This window comes from Mirounga angustirostris, unplaced genomic scaffold (assembly GCF_029215605.1).
Source record: "Mirounga angustirostris isolate CCGP_5_RB_7025 unplaced genomic scaffold, mMirAng1.0.hap1 SCAF_3, whole genome shotgun sequence".
Classification (NCBI taxonomy): domain Eukaryota; kingdom Metazoa; phylum Chordata; class Mammalia; order Carnivora; family Phocidae; genus Mirounga; species Mirounga angustirostris.
In genome coordinates this window covers 59,236,316-59,248,549 of record NW_026991711.1, presented here as the reverse complement: position 1 = coordinate 59,248,549, position 12,234 = coordinate 59,236,316, and the positions used below count along the sequence as shown (strand labels likewise).

The window sequence follows — 12,234 nt, the reverse complement described above, 5'->3', positions numbered from 1 at the left end:
GGGATCGAGCCCTACATTGGGCTCTCTGCTCAGTGGGAACCCTGCTTCTCCCTCTCCCTCTGCCTGCCACTCCCCCTGCTTGGGTGCATGCTCTCTCTTCTCTCTCCCTGTCAAATAAATAAATAAAATTTAAAAAAAATAAAAACAAATCAGACCATGCCGGTCCCCCTGGAAGGCCTAATGAGATCTGGCTTCTGCTTACCTCTTTATTCAGTGAATGAATGAATTATAAACAAGTGAATGAGACAGATATAGCAATGCACCATCTATCTAGGATGAAGCCCAGGATGTCTTACATAATGTAAGTGACTGTAATTGTTCTCACTTAACCTTTATGAAATGTCTTGAGCACACTGCAATGTGTACAGAACAACAAAGGTAATCCAACTTCTGCACTTCAAGACCTATATTCCAGGAGTTAGTCTTCCAAACATGGAAGGAAAGTTAAGGTCTCTCTTGGCAATACTTGCTTTATTCTTTTTCCTTCTTCAGACTTAGACAGAGATAAAGATATATGGAGAGCAGTGAGAAAGAAAACTAGAAATGCCAGGAAAAAGTAGATGTGCTATTAGGGGAAGGGAGAGAAGGAAATCAGTAAAAACATCAGGAATGGGGCAGGGGGGTCAGGGAAGAGAAGAAGCAATGAGGAAGAAATAGGCTCTCTGTCTCTCCCTGCCTCAAACAGACATTTGACTGGGAAGCATCTGAAAAAATAGAAAACAAGGTGAGTCTCTATGATCTCAGACAGATCTGTGACCATGTAGGAATGGACTGCACTGTATGCTAATTATACTTGAATAAAAAATAATAATTAGTAGTAGTAATTTAAATTTTTTTTAGAATGAACTGTAGGAGCTAGAAGAATACATGTGTACACTAGGCTCTCTGGGTAGATGGACAGAAGGCAAGAGCTACAGTTGGATAATACTCTACCATTACTGCCTTCATCTCTATTTGTGAAAATAATTTCCCATCGGCTTCCAAATTTCCATAGACATCAACTTACAAGAGCATCATTGCATGAGCAAAGAATAAGAGATGAGTAAGCCTTCCTCTGTCCTTGCTATTCCCTTTCTCACAGGGTTTTGGAGTCCTTGACCACTAAAGTGACAGAAGCAAGTTGTAGGTATTTTAGCTCTTTAAATAATCCCACTGGTCCTTCTTTTTTTAAACCACTAAATAAGTGTAAGTATATGAATCATACACTGTATTATCTCATTATTTAACTGGTTCAAGAATGCCTTGTCTCACTTTATAAATTATAAGTTCCTTCAGAGTAGGAACCATGTATTCCCTCTTTCATTTGTGTCCCACACAACACTCAGCACAGTGTCAGAAACATAGCAAGCACTCAAACTCATTGCACTAAATATGATTCAATGATTTACTGTCTTAAAATAATCCTTTCTCAAGGGCACGGAAGTTTGCAGTCTGACATTACAGAAGAAACTGAGAAAGGATCACAGCTAAACTATCAACACTAATTTCAATAAATCAATGTACTCAACTTCTTTATGTGCACACTGGTCTACCAGAGAAAAAAACCATTCTGATACCCCATGATGAGAGCAGTGCTAATAATAGTCCATCCCGTTGCCATATAAACACTGAAGAGCTAGCCCATCAATAGATGTGTTGGAAATGCTGATCCAATTCTAAAAATATCACTTCCTTTTCTCTTCAAGAAGCAATTTTCCAGGTTAATACAAATATGCAAGGAGAATACTAAGGCACATCAAGGCTTCCCAGAACTCTTGTGGATTCATCAGCTGGATGTCCCAAGCTCTTCTCCCATTTGTGAGGACTGGACTAAGTTGTCACTGCCAATGATGATCTACTAAATCCTCAAAAATACAGCAAAGTCTAAGACTGCAATGACCACTCCTTCCCCTTAGACCCACGGCAGGAATCATTAAATGGTGGAATTCATTCCCCTGAGTCTGGACTTGGCCTCAGAACTTCTCTTGACCCAGGACTGCAACCCAAGCAGCTTCAATCAAGCACAGTGAAGAACTGAGATGAAACTTTTTCCCATATAAAGGCTAAAGCCTTCAAATCTCCCATGAAGAGCTCCTGTAAAGACCAAACTCCAAATCAGACTATGAAATTGAAATAGGTTACATTTGTCTTCAGGGGCACCTAAAACCTCTTTATAGAGGTTCCATTCTTTCTATCAACCCTATCCCCAACAAAGTCATCATTCTATGATGTTTATGTTAATTCAAACTGCCAAAGTCCCACTCTATTTGCCCACCCATGGCCTGCCTTCCACAGATGTCATTATATTCTCAGAACACTTCTTCCTCCAACTTTCTTCTCTGATAACACCTGAATGACTATGGTCCTACTTCTCCTGGACTGTTTTTTCTTAGTGCGATAGATAACTGCTTAGTCGGACAAACTCACCTAAACTAGTGTACTAATTCTCCAAAGGAGCAGGGCCCTTCAGGAAACAACGGCCTAAGTGACACTAGTGGAGAAAATTTCAGACTTAATGTTAATTGGCTAGAAGGGAGATTTGAGAGCGTGAGAGAAAAACTGCTCCCTGTCATACCACCTTGATTTTCTCTCTATCCACTCAACAACTCTTTACAATCAGTCACTGCCCTGGGTCTTTCTAGATCCATTTCAGCAAACCAACTTAACCACCATATAAGAACACTGTCCATAAAACACTCAATAATTCCCAAGAAAAGTTAAGGTAGCTTAACAAAGAAGTACCTGATTTCTGTGGACTCTTGGGCACATGCTAAGTAAAAGAGTTTGCTAGAACATTATTACCCGCCCCCCCCACACACACTCCAAATTTTAAAATCCTGCCTCTGTAAGCATTAACCTGGTACCTTCCAGAAGCTGAATAAATTAGGTATCCAATACCACTTAGGTTAAGTGGCTTAATGTTTCACCAGACCTGAATAGGCTTAGACAACAAGGAGTAATGGGGATGATCATGTATTTTCATTTCTTTCATGAGTCCTATTCTCTGTGGACTGGTTGTTTCTAAAGCTACACACAAAAAAGCTTTAACTGCATGAGTAATTTTTGTTTTGTGGTACATTATTATTCACTTTCAATCATGCAACTCAAAAATGACTTGCAAGATTACAAGAGTGTAGCGTAAAGTTTCTAATACAATTCAGTGGCCCTTAACTAAAAACATGAACACCATCAACTGCAGTTATCCTGTGCAATGGCAGAAAACCGTCAAGCCCAATTATGTGAAAATGCAAGAGAACCACACAAACTCCTCACCAAGACTTTCCATTGCTCATATAATAGAGGATGCTTAAGATCAAAATTCTAATGACATTAAATCAGTTTTATGATTATAAAACATGTTTTTCAAGTTAGTTCAACATTGCATTCTCTGTCCTAGTACACAGATTAGAATAAATATAATAGTTATTTCTAGGAGGAATAAGCTACTTGCCAATCAAAATTGTATGTTCCAGGTGAAGCTAGAGAAAATTCTTAAGGCAAATTTACTAATGAAGAATGATTTCAGAATGCAAAATACTTGAGACACATACCCCCATCCCAGTCGTGGATCCTGTTTTTTAACATATAATCCACTTCCTTATATACTTGTTCAAGTGAGGTTTTTGGAAAACTATTAGATTAACGTTGGGTACATAGTAAGTCACAAAAAAATGTCTGATAAATGAAGGAATGAATTCTTACATATACTAAGGAGCTCCAATAAATGTAGATAACTTAGAGCCATATCATGTAGAACCATATCTCACTTTCTTCAAAAATGCTATTACTACTCTTCTTGTTAATTACTTAATTACTTAAGGCAATTTCTCTTTTTTGAAATGTTTTAAGGCATTTATTTTCCCCAAAATGAATTAAATGTGGGTTAAGCATCTGTGCATCTATGCCATTTAGATATCGCATGTATTTTTTCCTATTTTCATAGATTTCATAAAATGCAAAGGTTGCATCATTCTGCCAGCATTATTAAGTCATTAGCAGACAAAGAGAAACACTCAAGAGCTTTGTGTTTTAGTTTATCTCGTATACTGCTTCATAGCCCAACCAGGTTTCATAATGAAAATTTCCCTCAGCTGGTGCCTCAAATACTTTATTTTTAAAATACAAATGATTTGACCAACATCATTGTGGCTTAGAAATGTTTTCCTCCCTGTTGGTCTCTGCCATGATCTCCTCTGGATATAGTTCAATTAGATGCCTTCTCACTTTTTCACAAGTAGCCTGTTTTTGTAAAAGATTGAAAAACTTTGAAAAAGAACTATAAAACGTTTTCACTGTCAATAGAAAAAAAAAAAATGGATTGCTTGAGCCAGACACAGCTCCCTGTAGAGCTAACCTTTTGATCCTGGAGTCCTTTCATGCACTTAAGTCTTCTCTAGAGTCAATGGGAGTGTTGTGTGTGCAGGGGCAGCAGGATCAAGTTCAGTCAGTTCAGTCTCTTCTTTAGTACTCTGTAGCCAAGTGGGGTAGCCAGCTGAATCTGGCTTAGTTAAAAAGTTGGGGGGGGCGGGAAATCTTTCCTGATGCTTTGAAGTTTTTTGGGCAGTGTAATAATATCAGGATTTGCAGGAGGTTATTTTGCATAATCCTTAATAAGATATTCTTATGCTTTCAAAAAGTTAGTGGGATAAGAAAAGCAAAAACCTCCAGTACTCATCTGAAGTATTTTTTTAAAGTTCTGCATAGAAATGACCCAAAATGCACTTCAGGACGATGTATAATTATAGGATTGCCCAACTACATGTCTATGCAGGAATGCACCTAAAACTCTTCCCAAAAGATGGATCTTTTAAAGAAAGATATAAACCCCCATTTTGTAAAGAAAGAGATATAACATCCCTCAAAAAAGTGTTCACAGAAAGTGGAATGGTGATTGCCAGGGGCTGAGGGGAGGGGAGAATGGGGAGTTAGTGTTTAATGGGTACAGAGTTTTGCCAGATGAAAAAGGTTCTGGAGGTGGATGGTGGTAATTGTTGCACAACAACATGAATGTACTTAATGCCACTGACCCATACACTTAAAAATAGTTAAAATATGATGATGTACTGTGTGGTGACTAACATAACATAATAAAAAAAAATTTTTTAAAGGATGAAAAAAATAGTTAAAATGGTAAATTTTATGTTATGTATATTTTAACCACAATGTAAAACTCTATGGAAAATGTAAATCTTTAGAAGTGTCTAAATGCTTATACTATTTATAATCAGGAAAATTAGAACTCTGCTAACTGAACAATTCCTGCATGGTTTGTATTCAGTTGTTCATTTTTTCCTTTAAATGAGTACAAAATACTCTGATGAACACAAAGAAGCTTGCAGATTCTAATATTTGTAAATGGATTAAGTATCCCTGTGACTAATCCAACTACTTGAACTGAAACAGGCACTCTTTCCTTTAGAATCCTTATCACTCGAACCGCGTAAGTACTCACTGATGACATTTTTCCAGGCGAGGCCAGAGGGCTGAGCAAGGTGACTCTGCACTGCCAAGTGGAAAAGGGGCTAGAGAACAGGGAAGTACGGAGGCACGTCACAGAAGCCACAAAATCTCCCTGCTGGAAGCCCGTTCACTTTATTATTACCAAGAAACTGAGGTTCATTTTCTGGTATTTTGGCCTGGACATTAAGAATTTGAACTAACACCACTGGACACAACATACTGTTTTAAAAATAAGCTTTTTTTTTATCACTTTGTGGAAGGGTACTAAAACCTCTGCAATTTATTTGTATTGGGGATTCAGAAGGAATTTAGGCAGCAGCAACTTGGGCCTGAAAAATAAAAGTGCCTCACTAAACAAGTGATGGTCCCAACACTAAATATGAGGTTAGGAATGACCTTCTCTCTGGTTAAACACACACATACATATTTCAGAAGCATACTGAAGCTAAAACAAACAGAAGAAAGGTGAACATTGTGTTTAGTGGTTGGAAATGAAGTGTGTCACTTCAACATATATAAAAATTAACTTACTTTGTCCCCACTTTTTGGAATCCAGATATTGGTTAACCTAATCTTTGCTCCAAATGACTATTATCTTTTTAACAAATCTTTTTAAAACTTTAGCAGTGGTCCTCGGACAAAAAAAAATACTCTACTTAGAGGTAAAATCTCCAAGATATCTTCTTTGCTATCTCTGACAAATGAGAACCATGGCTCCACATGTTCACTTATCAATATACCCAACTAAAGGAAGTATTTTGTTACCTGTTTGGAGTATATTTTAAAATTATAAAATTAAATTACTTCAGCAGGACAAAATAGGTCTCTGGTGTTTCAAGAGAAAACCACTGGACAAAGAACAGACAACGCATAAAAGAAATATATTATGGCCAATAAATATGCAGAGATATCCAGCTTTGCTTGTAATGTAAGCATTGCAAAAAAAAAAAAAACAAAACAAAAAAACAAAAAACCAGCATGGCAATTTTTCTATCAGAATGGCAAATTTAAAAGAAAACTGACACCAGTGAGAGTGTATCTGTAAAACAGATACCTTTGTGTACTATTGACGATAGTGTAAACTGATACTACTTGAGCATGAATATACCAGCCTGGCAACTTTATCTCTCTCAAACAGTTAAATATTTCTACATTTGACCCAGCTATTCCACTTCTCAGAAGTTTCCTTAAACAGATCATTGTACATGTGAACAAAGAAGATGCAAAAGAATATTCATCACAGTGTAATTTATAATGGTGAAAAATTGGAAATAAATCATGTCCATTAACAGAAGATTGGTTAAATAAATTATTGCTCATTGATTCATCAACAATTGGTTGAGGGCCTACTGAGTGCCAGGCAGTATTCTATATACAGTATACATAATGCATCCATTAAAATAATGATGTAGATCTATAGTTATTAACAGTTCATATAGTATTATCTCATTTATGTAAAAATGCATGTGTATTTACTTACGTATATTTATATGTGAATATGTATACAATGAGAGACACCTGTAAGGATGATCACCACTGTGTTATCATATTACCAGTGATTATCTCTGGGGCTTTTTTGTTGTTAATCTCTACACAGAATTCCCCCACTATCTGTAAGTAGAACATTCCCATGAAACTTCTCATAAGCTGAAAGGAAGCAAAGAAGCAATTAACATTAATTCGCACGGAAAAATTGTTTAGCATTCCCAGACCCCAAAAATTGCCTCTCTTAGGCCTTTCTGATACTCAAGGACACATCTTGCTAATGGATGCACAAAACAAATCAAAATAAAGCGCAGACGCCCACAGACACAGTTCAAAGCTCCAGCAGCTTGATGCTGAGATGCCGAGTATAGTTCTGGGGCAGGAGCTTGGCGGGGCCCCTCCCGCTGCTTGGGGTACTCACTCCCTCCATATGGGGTACTCACTACCTCTATATAAGCAAAACAAATGCTGAACACTATTTTTACTTCTCGCCTTTTTTCCTAAAAGCGAAAATCTTTTTCAGATTTCTTTCAGTTAGTGAAAACAGGTAGTAATGTAGGTCTTTCATTAAGAGCAAAGGAGCATAAAGCAAACTTAAAAAGCTGGGGATACCTATACTTTTCTACACTGTTTGACTATTTTTACAAGGTAACTATATCACTTTTATAATCTAAGAATATCTGGGGTATATTCATTTTGAAAGGATAAAAAAGAGAACCATCGGTACAATTGAATCCTATTAATATGCAGAAGAAAATGCCAGACAGCCACAGAATTCCAGAAATCCAGCTGCAGTTCTAAGATGTAAGACACAAAAGCAGATGCTTGCCCACAAGGATGAGGTAAATAAAGATGAAGCACAATGGTTCCATAGAACTCAAGTGCACAATGCAGCTGAATGTACTCTACTAAACTAGAAATCCAGGCCAGCAAAGTCCCCAAAGACTACAAAGCCTAAAAACTAATAACAATAAACATATCATTCACAGGGCTTTTATATAACTTGAATGTTATTTGCATTGAAATATTGGCCTTTTAACAGTTTATAATGTTGCTTTTTAACTCTCTCTGTCATTCTCTTTTCCTTTAAAAATGATTTCCCACGAACCGTCCCCATCCCTTTAATCCTACAAGATAGTTTTTAGTCTGAGCAGGTGCCAAATCATAGCTTGGTTAAAAAGCTAAAATATTCTTAGCTTTCCCTAAATTATGACCATCCCAGCCAAAATATCAAGTGTATATCAACAGCACAATCGTAATGCAAAATAATTCCTTTTCCTGCTATGAGTAGAATCAACAGGTGCATCATAAAGACAGATAGAGAAACCATAACACAGAATGATATACCAGAAGTCATGCTAGAAATTCTCTCATGATTCTGTTGAATCAGAATATATGACTAGCTGGTCAACATGAATAAGAGAATGGAAACATGCAACCACATCAGGTCTTGAAACTGTTAGGAAATGCCCTGAATGATTATTTAAAAGTCTGGGTTTCTATTGTGAGAGGTATACTAAGAATTCACCTTTGAATATATTTTAAGTTTTTGTTGTTATGTTGCTGTTTACTCTTACTGGATTACTTTACATTTTTATACCTTCTACTAGGTATGCATCATAAAGCATCAGTTTTCTCTGTATAAAACTTCTGCTCCAAGTCTTTAAGATGGAATGAAATCCCAGCAGTAAGCAAATACTTTTCTTTCACAGTTTTTACGATAAAAATTGAAAACGAAACTTGAAGACATTTGGTTGAGTCAAACAGAACAAACAAAGCAAGTACTGTAGTCTGGTGTCTTTTATTAGTCCAACTTTGAGTTCTGAACAGCAAGCTCCCTTGACCACAAAGAAGTCTTAAGAGAGAGAGAGTGAGTGTGTGTGTGTGTGTGTGTGTGCTTGCCTTGAACCCTACCAAGGACCCATAAGATGGATCAAACATTCTAACTTTGCTCCTTTCAAAAACTGTTTCAAGGAATCAGGATAATCTGCCAGTAGATTTTTAAAAGCTGAAAAAATATTCTGTAACATATGACCTTTCTGATTAGAGAGAAGGCATATACAGACTATTGACTAAATCCAAGCTTCAAGCTGCCATTGTTAAGCAAAGCTGAAAGACCTGTTGACTTAACTATTGTGAACCTGGGCAGGAAGCATCAAGCTCTCTCTCGTGTCTTGCCCTTACTCACCCATTTGTTGTATTCTTCAGATGAAAATTCCAACTTCAAGCAGTCTGCTAGTGTTCCTAAGAAAAAATCAGGTTTTATAGACCTGAATATCTTGTAAGAAAAAGAAAATTTAGGAAGCCCTAAAAATATCAGACTGACACATTAATTTTTTGGACATTCACCAGGTTAATATAAATAGCTCTGGTTACCCCTATTGGGGAAGGGAAAGGTACGAGTTTAGGTTTCTGGGCTTCACATTAATAGTTCAAAGCTAGAGAGTGGGGTAGGAGATTGAGCATAAGTCTCTTCCTTGCCTGCCAAAGCACGTCCTTGCCCCAGTTGCTTCTCTATGAATCTTTGTGAATGGAACATTAAAAGAAATGACTAAAAGAGAAAGAAGACACCATGTTCATTAGTCTGATGCTGCACAGTAAAAAGTTACTTTCATTCTCTTTAATGACATTTTTGTAGAATGATGTCAGAAGTAGTTTAAAACATTTTTAATCTCAAAAACTTATTAGAATAGTTGAAAGAGAAAAATCTCTAAAAACTGCAGTAATATCATCTCTCAAGCGCTCAGAAACAAAGAGTTTACATTTGGTTTAGTGTGTGAGTGTGTGTGTGTGTGTGTGTGTTGTCTGTGTGTGTTTTCATAATCAGCAATTAGTATTAAATCAACCCCTTCTTGTAGTTCTATTGCAATAATCATGTTTGAAGCAACCAAGATATTGTATTAGCCAGTATCCAAAGTTTTAGTACTTAAAACAATACTTAAATATTATCAAAGCTCTTGGGTGATGCCTAAATGCTGAACTAAAATTTAAAAAAAGTTCAGTTCAGTTGAAAGTATTGTACTAACACCATATTTAACAAAAATAACACACTGAGTTGTTTTTAACAACTTAAATTCTTGTGGTACTATTTACAATTGCATACTTATTATTGTCATGGCAATACAATTTGGGGATTATTAAGAAGGTGAGAAAAACTCTTCCACTAATAGGTCTCTCCAAAATTCCAGTCATGTCCAAAATCTTGTAATTGTAATTAGTTTATTAAATATTCACTAAAAGGGATACTCCTTCAGAGATATACACATGCTTCTATATATCAAAAGCTTAAAGGAAGGAGCAGTTTTCACGAACACATAGAAGCTATACTACTGAGGGAAAAAACTACTTGAGGCTTTAAAAAAAGAAAGAAAGAAATTACAAGGGCCCTTCACACTCCATAGACCTTACTCTTATTCACTCAGAATTCTTTAAAGAGGGCCTAGGCATGTTCTAGCCTGTGACAAGGCCGTATTCTTTATCTCCTACCCACCCCTACGCCAATCACTACTTCCCACCATACAATTAAATACCAAAATTGAGCCCATGGCAAAGTGAACAGTGGCTTAGCAGCTGCTAAAATTGCTGAAGACATGAACTAACCTGGCACTTCATACCTCGTCAAACTGAGGTCCAGTTGGTTTGGTGTAGACTCAAAGGACCAGCAAAGAGCTTCCACAGGTCATCTGGTTGACCCTCCCATGCATTAGTCAAGGGTCTGTCCACCTATCCAAACCATTCCTCCCACATCAGTTTCTGTCTTATTTCCAAACATCTCCAGAAAAACAGATTCCATAATAATCCATTCCAATGATTAACAAACCTCACTTTTTTGGGAAATTCTTCCCTACATCCAACCTAGCTCCACCTTTGCTGAAGTTAAAGACTATTGCCTTTTGTTCTCTTCTCAGCAGCAAGGAGAACAGCTAGTTACTGGTCTCCATACAATAACCCTTCACACACTTGAAAACTTTTATTAAGCCACCCACCAGTTTCTTTCTTCCAACCAGAATAATCCTAGCTCCTTTAACCTTCATAAGTCCTATTTTTCTAACCTTTTGGTCAATTTTTTTCTTTCCTATGTAATAGCCCTGGACCACTAAACATGAAATCCAAGATGTTAAGGCATTAAAGTGGACTGGAGAGACAGTTTTGAGGACTGTTAAAGAGGGATGGTGAGATGGGGTGACAGAACACTGGAAAAAGATATACTGGAATTTAATGCATGAAACCAAGATAATCTTAAAAATTTAAGTCTTAGTTGTTTTAAATATTGTCCCAATTTCTTGCAGAGCCATTGTGTTTTCAAGACTAGCATTGGATAACATTACATTCAGCTGCAAGTTTTGTGAACATCAATCTTGCCCAACACTTAGAAAACATGCTGTCCAAGGCACCCTTCAGTACAACTTTAGACTGCAATAAAACAGCTAGATAATATCAATATTGGCTGACTCAGAAGAATGCAAATCTCCAGTAACTCATCAGCTAATAAATGCTGAAGGCAAATGTTAAAGTCACACACCAAGACACATGGTTTGACTCTATCCCAATCTTTCATCAAGACATAGAGCAAAATCAATGCCTGAGAAAAACATTCCTTGTCCTGAGATGGTCAAATGTGCCTTGTATTTTTTATCTAAACCCCAGGGGATTGAAAGTCCTGCAAATGTCGAAGTGTTTCTTAAAGCACGCTGGGTTCCTGTGCCTCAAAGAATGTGCCACACATAATACACCAAGAGTTTTCTTTACAAGTTTTTTTTTTCCAATCTTTATTAAATAAGAATCCAAGAATAAATGCATTCAGATGTATGAAGTTTAACTGTTTACTCTTGATTACGAAGAAAAAAGAAAGAAAGAGAAAAGGGTTTTGAAAGATTGAAGATGAAACCTTCCCTAGTTGGTGGCCTCAGTAAGGTTAAATACTGATTAGATATACTTTGACAAGATGCCGCTTCCATTATGTCAATTTTCAGGGTGTTTTACAAGTACTTGTTTCTTAAATACCACAATTCAGCTTCAGAACTTTTTTTCTTACAGCATACTTTTCCCCAAATAGATGTGGTTAAGTTTGTATTTGTCAACTGTAGGTCAAATTCTATTCTTAAGGACCAAGGCAGGGTGCCTTAAAAGTTATATGCGTGTTCCTGCATACATTTGTGAACTGTGTGCATGAATGTGTATTCAGAATGTGTCTTTAATTTACCATCCAGTTGTGTGGACAAGTTGGTCTTTCACTGATTGAAAATGCACTGAGCTACTTATCAAAAACAAATTGCTGCCATCTGTGAAATAAACGACTAAAGATATTAC

At 36.7% G+C, this 12,234-nt stretch overlaps 1 long non-coding RNA gene across 4 annotated transcripts in view; it reads right to left on the bottom strand.

The window, feature by feature from the left end:
* The window catches only part of LOC123839697 (uncharacterized), a 137,978-nt gene that overhangs the window by 62,489 nt on the left and 63,255 nt on the right, over positions 1–12,234 (bottom strand). Inside the window, exon 7 of one of the 4 annotated variants that reach the window (XR_010410017.1) lies at positions 9,111–9,168. The exons of the other annotated variants lie outside the window; for them this stretch is intronic. This is a non-coding gene — a long non-coding RNA (uncharacterized LOC123839697). Of the gene's footprint in view, positions 1–9,110; positions 9,169–12,234 lie in introns of those variants that run through there. 4 annotated transcript variants of the gene reach the window in all.